Here is a 13088-nt window from a genome sequence, read left to right on the forward strand (position 1 = left end):
TCTAGCAGCTTCCTCTGGTTCCTATTTCTAAGTTATCTCAATGTTTCTTTTTTGCCCTTCAGTGCTTATTTAAACGATTCCCTATATTATGATTTTGTTGTTAATTAAAGTAGCTGCTTTGGTCCCTGTTCTCCTAACTGAACACTCATTGATAGAATGAATAAAACTAAAATAAGTTTCAATGCTACATGCTATGCTTAGTAAACATGATGGGGAAAAAAAAGAATGAGCGCAACCAAAGAGAAGAGTAAAGTCCCGTTGTTTCTTAACATGCCAGGCAGGATGAGGTACTTGCTGATAACAGAGAAGAGGGAGATGGATTTGTTCAGGTAGCTTTGGTTCCCAGAGAATGTGGGCGCTTCCTTGTGTAGTCAGGAAAGGACGCATGCTTCCTGGAGCGCTTCAGCAGGGACACTATAAACAGCATGGACTCTGTGTTTACCCTGTTGCCTCAGACTCTTCCTGAAAAGATGTCTATTAGGTTGTTTCTATTAATAGGGCAAGCCGGGTGTATATATAAGGAAGGGCTATTGAGGGCTATTGAGGCACAAAAAATAGTTTAAAGCCTATCACATTTGTATACTTCAAACATACCAGTAGATTCTAAAGTCAAATTTCGGCGCTCTGATTTTATCGTACCAACCAAATTATAAACTGTACTAATTTAGGGAGCATTTTGGTGCCCAGAGAAAGTCTCATACAAAGTGGGGTCACCAAGCCCCCAGCTGGGATTGTATTAGAAATTCCCACCAAGACAGATGCTGTCTGGTTTATCTTTGTAAATTGCTAGAACCCTCTCCCCATTTAAGGTAATGCATTTGCCATGTGTATTGAAAGGGGGATTTGTAATTTTTAATATTATAATGAAACAGAGTTCAAAAACATTAAAAATAGGCAATGAGAATAAATTTTATTTTCAGTAGAGGGAAAAGGTAAATATCTGTCAGAAAATTTTTCTTCTTGTGTTTTATTGAGTGAGAACAGTTATGAAATTGAGTAAAAGAGAAATTAGTAGCCTGTTAAAACTTGGAAAATATTTTTCTTAAACTTGAAACACGGCCAAGAAACTTGAGGTTATAGGGAGACTATACACCTTGATCTGTTATTTCTCTAAGGGGAAACTGAAATGATTATACCTAAATCTGTATCTGTAACACCTGTAACTATCTTTATATTTCTCTGTGAGAACAAAGAGAAGATAGAAAACAGGGTAAATAAAATACCCACAAGTTTTTGGAAGATAAAAAACAAAAGGAAGATTGATGGCAGCGTGATGAAGTTGAAAACTGCACTATGTGGAGTAAAATGTGTAGACAAGTAGAACACATGGGTAAGGGTGAGGATGAGGCACAAGATGGAAACAAACATGGGCCCTGGGGTGAAGTCACAACATTGAACAGGATAATGCCCACATCACCAGCAGTCAGGGCTCTCACCCCACCTTCGCCAGGAGGGAGAGTGGGAGCTCAATAGGGCTAGTAGTTGGAAAGTCTGCTTTCCTCAGTCTGTGTATAAAGCAGGCAGCTAGGCAATGAATCTTGGATAAGAACGGGGTTTGCTTTTCTGGAGAAACTAAACGGTGCTGGGGAATTTAAGACTTTTTTTTTTTTTTTTTTTTAAATAAAATGGCTTTTCCTCTACCGGATGCCCTCAAGTTCACCAGTTAAAATCACTGCTCTAATGGGTATCCCAAGAGAGATAGAAGAAATGATTGCATGCATTAAAACAAACAAACAAACAAACAAAGAAAACAAAGAAACATACAGAAAAGAACATGCAAAGGAAAGAGAAAATAGCTCCTGGAAATTAAAAACACAATTGTAAAAAAAAAAAAAAAAAAATCAGTGATGAGATTGGAAGATGAAAACAAAGAAATCACCTAGAGCCTAAACTCAAAGAAAAATGCTGGAGAAAATATAAGACAAAAACAATAGTCTTAGAAGATTTACCAAAAAAACTCAATAACTTCTTATTATCTGATTTATAAAAAGAACAGAAGATAAAGACAACATATCTTCAAGATTCTGAGAGAAAACTATATTCACCCTAGGATTTCATACTCAAAAACCATCAGTCAGGTATAAGCATAAAATGATGTCATGTTCATGAAAGGCCACAAAAAGTTCAGTTTTCATGCACCTTTTCTTAGAAATATTTCAGCAAAACTAGCAAGTAAAGTGAAGAGTACAGAGAAGAAGTATGAAGTCTGAGAAACAGCGGAAGCATCTCAGGAGAGAGGTGAACAGCAGCCTCTGCAAGGTAGCTCTCAGGAGGCCTAGAGAGCAGGTGCATGCAAAGCTCTGGGAAAAGCTTTCCAAGAGGAAAAAAGGGACACAACAAACGGCTTGATATAATGGAACATTTGGTTTCAAAAAGAGGTCAAGACAGTGGCTAATGGTATCTGATAGCCCATAGGATAAAATTAAAGTTATTTATGTAGACATTTATAATCCCTTGGAATTCCTGTGAATAATACTTTATAATAATCTTGGTATAAACCCTGACTGGTGATCACTCTAAAAATAGTCATCAGCGTGCCTGTGTGGCTCAGTTGGTTAAACCTCGAACTCCTGATTTTGGCTCAGGTCATGATCGAGCCCCGCGTTGGGCTCTGCACTGAGTGTGGAACCTGCTTGGGATTCTCTTTCTCTCCCTCTCTTTCTGCCCTTCCCTCCCCCACCATCTCTTTCAAAAAAATAAAAATAAAAATAAAAATAGTCATCTAACTATATTGGGTGTATGGCATGTAAGAGAATTAAATCCTTATATTTTATAATGGGGGTTACTAAAAATTTCTGAAATTAAGAAAAATCAAGAAATGAATTCATTACTTAGAAAAGGGAAGGTTAGGGGCACCTGGGTGGCACAGTTGGTTGACATCCGACTTTGGTTCTGGTCATGATCTCACAGTTTGTGAGTTTGAGCCCCACATCGGGCTTCTCTGCTGTCAGCATGGAGCCCACTTCTGATCCTCTGTCCCTCTTTCTCTCTGCCTCTCTCTCTTTCTCAAAAATAAATAAACATTAAAAAAAGAAATAAAAGAAAATAAAAGGGAAGGTAAATACCAATAGTAGAGCATGAAAATTTCCATCAGTGAGCTCTATTCCTCTTGAAGGGGGCTAGGGTCCTATCAGAGGACTGCTGTTTTTCATTATGAGCCTCTCAGGACAACATGATTGTATAAATGTGAAAATGTATTATTTTGACAAGAGTAAAAATGGTAAAGGTTAAAAAGGCAGGCAACAACATCAATTACAATAACCACAACATAGTATACCCAAACTTAACCACAAAATATGTCAACTTTTTTTTAGTTTCTGCTGACACATTGCATTAGATAAGTAAGTAAATGCCCCTGGTAGAAAAGACACCTTTGTAATTTTAATGTACAAGTTTTTGGAAGACAAATGGCCTCATGGGGAAAGCTCTATTTTCTGTTCATCAGGAGTAAAGTCATTTGAAAGGCCATCAGAATGTCTATAGGGTAGGCAACAATATTCAAAGCCTTTTCTAACTGTAGAAAGTAATGGAAATGAAAGGGTTCAAGTATACACCTCACGAGTAGAGACAAATTACCATTATTGGGGGAGACCAGTAAATTACATTAATTATCTGACACAGTCTTTATATAATGGTTACATGAATGATGTGTATTTCAAAATTTTAGTGTTACGTGTACACTCGTATTAGAGATATCCCTTCCTCTGTCTTTGACTTTTGAGACAAAAGGAAGAATGAGGGAAAATTGATTTGTTTAGCAGTGAATTTTCGAACACTTTTTTGCTTTGTGAAAATGTTGTGAAGTTTTTCTAGAGGTGAAATATTTTGCATAGTCTCAACATGCAAAATAACCAAGACTGCAGCTCTTATAGGCCAGGGTCCATGTGTGGCAGCCAATGGACCTGGCATCCCCCTGAATTATTTCTCCTTACACCACTGCCTGACTTCACATAGCAAAGTATAAAACTGGATGATTTAAAGAATTACTCCTAACTGTTGAAATTAACACTCTAGAAATTCTGGAGACACAAATCTATATAAAAGATATAGTATAGTGTCTTATCTAAAAAACAAACAAACCCACCAAAACAAAATGAAACAAAACAAACACAGATTCCCAAATAAAAACACTAGCCTATTTTTTTTTTAATTTTTAAAAATTTATTTATTTTGGGAGGGAGGGAGGGAGGGGGAGAGAGTGAACGAGCACTTGAGTAGGGCAGGGGTAGAGAGAGAGGAAGAGAGAATTCCAAGCAGTCTTCATGTTGACACAGCACAGAGCCCCACTGGGGCTCAACCTCACAAAATGCGAGATCATGACCTGAGCCGAAATCAAGAGTCAGACACTTAACCCACTGAGCCACCCAGGCAGGCACCCCACTAGCCTTTTCTTTTTAATTCATCATACTATGTGTGCAAGCATATGAATCCAAGATATTTTTAGATTATTTTAAAGGTCATTTTTAATTGTATATTTATATAGAAATGTAAGATAAGATTTTTTAAAAAGTTTTATTTATATGTGATGGTTTTTCACAAAAACTCAAATAGAATTTCACTTAAATTTTAGCATTAGACTGAACAAAGTTTTAGTCTATATTTTTGGAATGTGTCAGGAATTTGAAAAGCAGAAAAAAAAATCTGATGAAAAATAATGTTTCCTTCCTTTCCTACCTCCCTCTTTCTCTCTCTTTCTTCTTAAGCAAGTGGGGCTATGAATTAGCAAATGTCTCTACCATTATTTTTTCTGCATGACTATAAGTGTCTTGATATCTCAATATTCAATTTGTGTCTCTTTGGAGAGAGCACAGTGATATTTTGAAGCTATTCTACTCTTACAGGAAGTAGGTTATTAAGGACAGGAAGCCTCCATAGACTGAGTCCCAAGTTCTTCCACATAGTTCCCAAGGTTAGGGCTCCTAAGCACATTACTTCTGGTTGGAACTCCCTTTTTCAGCATGTCCAAAATATCCTTTTATTTCTAGATATAGTTCAAAAGTGACAAATCTATCAAAAATCCATTTATCCCATCATTAATTCAAAAAAATACTTAGTGAGTACCTACAATGTAACAAGCATTCTGTGAAGTCTTGGATTATGAAGGACCTAAGGAGTTTGAACTTTATCCTGAAAGCTACAGTTATTGCAAGGTTTTAACCACAGCAATTACATAATTACACCATATCAAATTATATATATTATATATTAAATTATATATAAATTAAATTTAAAAATGTAGGGAGACCATTGCAGGTATCTATACAAGCAATTATTAGGATAGAACTACAATAATGGGAACATGAATAGAGAGGGCTGATTCCAAAAGGACCTAATCGATACTAGTACAATAATAGTAGGGGACCTTGACACCCCTCTTACTTCAATGAATCACATGGTATGTACAGGATTCAGTAACTGATTAAATGTGGCAGTGACATGTAGGGTGGGGGTCCAATATTGACTCCCCGGACACTAGCCTCGTTGACTGGATGGATGGTGTCATTCAGTGAGCTGTGGAGTTGAAAAGGGAGAACACATTTTGGGGAAAAGATGTGAGATTTTGCTTTGAGCCTAATGGGGTTTATAAGTAGAAATGATCAAAAACCAATTGGATGCACAAGTCTAGAATACAGCAGAATCGCTTCCATAAAAAAATCTTTCTAGCTTTGTGAGCTGGACATAATCTTTTATTCCTCACAACACCCATAGTAGTGTATATGTACTGCCCTGTAGCACCTACCACCATCTACTATATATTTAAATTATATACAACGCATATGAATTCAACACACACACACACACACACACACACACACACACACATATGTATAGATATATCATGTTTCCCATTCTAGCCTGAAAGCTCCTTGAAGCAGAATCTATGACTGATACATCTTTTTATCCACCACAGCCCTGAAACAAGGACAGACATTCAAAATCATGTGCTAAATAATGGACAGACCAACCATCTCACTGAACATCTCCCCTGGAAATTTTATGAGAATCACCCTCAGAGTTTATCCTCATTGTTATTAATGTTTGCTTCATTCATTTTGGCCACAGGGCTATTTTTATTAGATTAACGGTTTGCATTTTAATCAGTTCATCTGTTAGCAGCGTAACTGGCAGAACCAGTTGTCTGGTTAGTGAATTCTATCAGATATATGGTTTTGGGTTGTTTTCCCCCGTTGATTCTAAGGTGAAGTTATACACAGAAATCAGAGGAAAGGCTTTTCATTCCGTCAAGCCATGTGGGCCATGGGTGTATCCTCAACCTTCTTAAGCTTTGGAAATGGCCCCTTAAAATCTCTCTCATCAACAATCTTATGTAAGGGAGATACATTATATTTGAACAGATACTTTGTATACTTTTTGCTAACAATGATGTACCTGCTTCTGAGTGGGAAGTGTGTCACTGGTGGTGCCCCAAGCCCCAAACAAGGTTAAAAGTCTGGTTTTCTTTGTTTGTTTTTGTTTTTAATTAGATATAGCTCCTTGGCTGAATCATAGCCAGCTAAAACCTGCCAAGGTTTAGGCTTCAGATGTGCAAATTATTGTGAGATGGTTGACATGTGGGAGCTGATTGTTTGGTAGACAGAAATTTAATGGTATACGAAACTGCTTTTAACACTGATTGCTTAACTTGGCATACCTAAAAAGTCACAGATGCCACCCTATAATCCTGACCTTGCACTCTTCTTTCTGACATTGGCACCATGGGATGTTCTCTGGGAAAGTTTTCTAGAACCCATTTACATCTGTTTCTTGTTAATTTGGATCATTCTCTAAGACAAAGATCAGAAGCCACTCTTCCAATAACCCATTTATTTTCCTCCAGTCAGACACCCCTCTTTTGAGTCTTATGGAAATTAAATTATTATCTTGATAACAACACGTGTTGGTTTGCTTGTTTGGGATATCAAATTGTAAGAATCTGAAGATCTGGGAATTCTCTCTCATGTAGTTGCTTTCGCACCAGGCAAGTGCTAGGCAGATAGTAGGCGGCATGCCACCAAATAGAGAATATAAACTTTCAGAATTTAGAATGCACTTCAGTCTACTACAACTCCTGTTAGAAACTACCATGAGATAAAACACTTTGTCCTCAGAGTGACATTGGTGTGGGTGGGAAACCAAATACCTTCTCTGTGTTTAGTTTTTTGCTCCTAACTTATAAGAAGTATAGTGTTTCTTCTCTTTTCCCATCCACTCCCTATAGTTCACCTTACAGGGGATAATTATGACACACTCAGCCTCTGCAGGAAGAAGGGAGTGGGGGGTGAAGGGGCTTTCAAGTGGATTCTTCACAGTTGAGGCTAAGGTAGAAATGATGACTATAGGGGCTAAGCTGGACACTCAAGACAAACTATATCTAGACCATAGTGATCTCCTCTCGAACATGATGTTGTAGCAAGATTATTTACATATCCTCTTCCTCAGCTATTCTAAAAATTCCTAGGGTAACACATAGTGCTGACTAAGGGTTGTTGTTTAAGGATATAGAATGGCAAATTATTTAATAAGGTAATATTTTAGGGTCGGGAATTTGCTCTTTGTTGCCACCATTTTTACTGTTTCTATCTTTCTCTTTATTTTATGACCTAATTTCTTAGTAAATTTTATTGAGAAGTTACTACTTATTTCCTGCTGCTCTAAGGGAAAAAGAGAAGATTTTTTCATTGCTCACTCAGGAAAACCACAGCAATAAAAGCACTGAGCATGGTTGGTGTAGTGTTGACTGACATCATGACTGTAGCTGGAGAAATGGGTGTATGTTGGGTATGTGGGAGTGGTGGGAATATAAGCAGAATCAAAGCAGATAAACATGGAAAGTCAAGAAGGGAGAGTTGGGGAGAGTTGTGGTCACAGATTTCTTCTGATCTCTGGCTTTATCCATTAAAACTGTGTCATTCATTAATTTGTCTAAACCATAGGTCACAACTTCCCAAACGATTAAAATGATTATCCAGGGACTTGTAGGTAGTATAAATGAAGGCACCAAACAAGGGATAAGGCAATACGAAGAAGTAGGGACTGGGGCAAACCAGAAAGGACATGCAAATTCTTTCTGAAGGCATTCACATCCTTTTAGAACTCTGCAGTAGAGAGTGAAACACAAAACAAACATCTAAGATAAATTCAACACATGGGGCTCAAGTTCTTGACCTCTAATAAACACTTCTGTACCTATTTGTATGCCTCATCTCTCAACACACTTAAGGTGACATCTTAAGTATGCACCTCGTTGGCAATGCAACTATAATGACGGTATTTCCAATATCTCCATAGAAATTGCTGCTTGAGGACTGCTCTTTTCTGTTTGTAGCTCCATTCCCAAGGCTTACTAACAGCAGACATCTGGAGCAGCTCAGGTGGCTCCTGAGATCATTGCGGGGCTATCTTTCAAAACCCTTCTCCTTTGATCAATCCTTTGCCAAGCACACCTAGAAATCAACTCTTGGAGGGCTTACTTGGCCAGGTAGTGAAACCCTAACATACTAGAGTCCCCATTGAGGACCAAGCTGATCTCTATTGAAGGCCTCTACTATATATATTAAGAATGTCTAGACTAGCTCTGTTAATGGGTTGCATGCATATAAAAGGTCATTACCTAACATTTAAAACTATTTAATAAGTCATCATGTCTTTAAAAAACATTGAATGAAGGGGTGCCTGGGTGGCTCAGTCGGTTAAGCGGCCGACTTCGGCTCAGGTCATTATCTCGCGGTCCGTGAGTTCGAGCCCCACGTCAGGCTCTGTGCTGACAGCTCAGAGCCTGGAGCCTGTTTCAGATTCTGTGTCTCCCTCTCTCTGACCCTCCCCCGTTCATGCTCTGTCTCTCTCTGTCTCAAAAATAAATAAACATTAAAAAAAATTAAAAAAAAAAACATTGAATGAATAATTTTTTAAATGTGTTCTAGCACATACGAGGGACTCAAATTAAAGTCTTACTACATGATAAAGTTACTATTTGCTGTACCTTTTCCTCCAGACTCTATAGATTATTTGTGATTTTTCAAGAATTCTTCAGGGGAAAATCATGTCACTTGGAGCTTCCCAGCTCCATCACTTAGCCTGTCAATTACATGCTGTTCAAACCTTGCTAAGAGTAGCTGAATCCACTTTGCTGGAATATTAGCTGTGGATACACACTGAATTATAGTCTACTGGAAAAACAAATTATGAATCATGTTTCACCAATCCATAACAAATTCTATTGACATTCCTATAAAGCACTCAACTTTTAGGTACCAGTAGGCAAGAAACTTCTCTTTAGTAGGTGCTCAATTAATAGCTGCTGATGGATTGACATATTCATCAATAAAATGAATCCATTTCCTTTTTTTTTTTTTTTTTTTTTTTTTTTTTGCTTTTCATCAAGGCTGTTTTATTGTAAGAAGCTGACAGTACCTTGCTTTGAGGATCTTTTAAGCAATGCAGATCTTCCAGGTTTGGTATTTAGTGACCACATTTGTCTTTTTCATGGTAACAAATGGAAACTCTAATGGAGTTCTTGGAATGGGGTTTACATTTGGAGTCATACCTGAGCTGTGCTTTATCACATATGTATATACTGTATTTACCATTAAAGTTTCCCTGGGGTGTGGGGTAGAGTTCTGTTGGCTTCTGCTCCTTCCAGGATATTGAATTGGCTTATTTATGCTGTGCTTTCTCCTTCCTCTGTTTTGTTCTTTCCGACATACAGGGTGGTCATTATAGTCAAGTTGTCTCATTCCCCTCTCCTTCCATGTCAATCTCATCAGACATGGTCACGAATCACAACTTTTTAAAGTTTATTTATTTATTTTGAGAGAGAGAGAGCAGGGGTGGGGCAGAGAGACAAGGAGAGAATCCCAAGGAGGCTCCGCACTGTCAGTACAGAGCCAGATGCCACATTGGAACCCACGCTCGAATTCATGCAAGATCATGTCCCGAGCCTAAATCAAGAGTCAGTCACAGGGCGTCTGGGTGGCTCAGTGGGTTGAACGACCGGCTTGGGGTCAGGTTATGATCTCATGGTTAGTGGGTCTGAACCCCATGTCCGGGTTTGTGCTGACAGCACAGGGCCTGCTTTGGATTCTCTGTCTCCCTCTCTCTGCCCCTTCCCCACTTGCACTCTCCCTCTCAAAAATAAATACACATTGAAAAAACATTAAAAAAAAAAAAGTCAGTCACTTAACCAACTGAGTCACCCAGGCACCCCACGAATCACACTCTTTTCAAGTTGAAACTGCCTTTTAGCCCCACGTTTTTATTTCTCCAGTGTGTTTTTCCAGCCTGTACTGGAGTTTCTAGCACATCAACGAAGGGGACATCTGCCAACAGTGTCACTTCATACTGAAATGATAATTTGTGAGACAAGTTTAAGCAAAGCAAAAATCTTTTCTGGCTCTAGCTTTTCAGGCTGGAAGAAAAATTAGCCTAGTGTTATTGAACATATAGGATTCTTCAAATTATTATGACAAGTGGCCTAGAGAAGTTGTAAGGTATGATAGAGGTTGGGCAAAGCCCAGGACTTGGGCTACAAAAGGACAAAATGAATGGCAACATAGGGAAGGGGAGCTTAAGGTGAAGGTGCACATATTTACCACAAAGTGGTTGGCATTTCAATGTCAGCATCTATTTTCCCACTCTTAGATATTTCCAAGAAGTTTTTGAGACATCATTCAGAACAGAAAGGCAAGTACAGGAAATCTTGTCTCTCCTTTTGTTTGCTTTTCCATTCCTTAGAAAGTCTAGCTTGGGGCAGCTTCTAAGTATATGTTCTCTCTGGAGAACAAAATTCCTTTCATTTTAGGCAGTCATCTTCTGGCTACACTGCTGACCAGGAAAGGAAATACTTTTAGTTTGACTTGTTGGGCTTCTCTCCTACTAGAAAAGCAGCGAAGCAGTGAGGCATTGTACATAGTCCTCCAAGTGTGAGAGTGTAACTGTAGGTTTGGAAGGAAAAGGAGTCTACCTTGAAGTCTTGGTTTCTATCATTCAGTAGTCCTAGGCTGCTGGACAGAAAAGTAATTCTCTGTGAGCTTTTTTTCCACATCTGCATAATGAGGAAGTTATCGTAAAAGACCCCCAAGGGCATGTCCTTCATTGGTATTTTGCAGTTCTGTGTGTTCTCTCTACTTGGCTCCTCTTGGTTTGTCTTCCATGGCACATGATCTTAAGACCAAATCTATTCATTCAAACAAATAACTTGAGTACCTATGAGGTGCAAGGTATTGTCCTATTATACCTTTAAAAAGATATATAAAGAACTCTGGGGCGCCTGGGTGGCGCAGTCGGTTAAGCGTCCGACTTCAGCCAGGTCACGATCTCGCAGTCCGTGAGTTCGAGCCCCGCGTCAGGCTCTGGGCTGATGGCTCGGAGCCTGGAGCCTGTTTCCGATTCTGTGTCTCCCTCTCTCTCTGCCCCTCCCCCGTTCATGCTCTGTCTCTCTCTGTCCCAAAAATAAATAAAAAACGTTGAAAAAAAAAATTAAAAAAAAAAAAAAAAAAATTAAAAAGATATATAAAGAACTCTGTAGTAGAGTTCTTTATTCATTTATACAAATAAGCCAGATGCCAGTGAGAGATAATTCATATAATGGAGGTTAGTGGAAATAGAGGGGAAAGAATTCCCAAGCTTGACCGTCAAAGTCACATTAATCTTTGCAGTAACAGGGTTTTGCTTAAAACCATGGGATCATCTGTCCTCTTAGCACCTCTAAGAGCAGACACAGAACTAGAAATCACATTCAGGTCTCTGAAATATCTGTATAGGGACATCATTAGAAATGGCCTGGTTCACATTTTGGAAATCACCCAACTCTGTTTGCCACATTCTCATACAGCAGAACAGAACTGTCAGTAAGGATTTTCACATCTGGTTGTCTTTACACCCACGTCATGAGTAGGGACACAGTGGGCATGAGTTCCAGATACTCTTGCGTGACCACAGCCCAGGTATCCCTGTCTGGCATATCATTTTAATGCCAGGAACAACCAACATTCCCTTCTGTTGCAATTCACTACAACTTTCTTGTCAATTTACTTGCTGGGGTTCAGGTTACTCCCCCAGGGCCTTCTTTCAGTAAAGTCTTAAAAGTATCAGGGACTCTTGCTCTTTAGTTCCCTCTTTCAGTTGCCTCTTTCTTTTTCTCCTCATCCATAATCATTTTATCTTTCACAGATGAGAACTTCAATATCTTTATTGTTTAGAAAACAGGCAGGGTTTTCCCCGATTCTGGGTGAGATAAAGCCCTTAGATATCCACAGTAGGTCCAGGAAATCATACCACGAACATGAATTTCCACCTTTTTGGCTTTGATGATGCTCGGTGTCAGAGGGCTCTGTCACATTTAGAATGTTTATACAAACCCGCCCACTTCCATATAGTTGATGGGCTTGTCTGGATGGCTGATGAGCTCTTGTTCTAGTGCAATTTAACTTCTATTATTAAATCACAGATTATTGATCCCAAAGCTTAGCACCATTTACTTTTTCTGTAACTTTCTATTCTCATCAGGAGAAAGGACAATTCATGGCAATCGATGGAGGCTACACATCAGTATATATTCTTAGAACCATTGCGAGAGCCCTAATGTTGTTCATGCCCAGATTGTACTTTCCCCTTACATGTTGCATAGTAAGACTATTTCACACTTCACACACAATGGTTCCATTGTAGTAAATGTAACACGTTCTGTGTTCCCACAAAGTAAATGTTCCCACAGTCTCCATGTCAGAATAATGAGATAGAGGTTCTGATACCATACTGACCTGTCTAAAGTTTCTCTTGAATGCTAATCCAAGAAATTTAAAGAAAAGATTTTTCATTAGTGCAGTGATGGAGCACAGGACAGAAATGAATTTCACACGTGCATAACAAAATATAGAGGAGCTGACTTATGGCAGCAGTCAATATTCGGGGCCAGTGGTTTGATGTTCATCAAGGTGATTTTTTTTTTTTTTTTCTGGTCTGAAGGAAAAAGAATGGTTGTAGATTGCAACCTTAACATAAAAGAGCTGAAATACTGCCTGGTAGGTTTCAACTTAAAGACTGTGCAGCTTTAGGGGCGCCTGGGTGGCGCAGTCGGTTAAGCGTCCGAC

The sequence above is a fragment of the Neofelis nebulosa genome, chromosome 10 (assembly GCF_028018385.1).
Source record: "Neofelis nebulosa isolate mNeoNeb1 chromosome 10, mNeoNeb1.pri, whole genome shotgun sequence".
Lineage (NCBI taxonomy): Eukaryota > Metazoa > Chordata > Mammalia > Carnivora > Felidae > Neofelis > Neofelis nebulosa.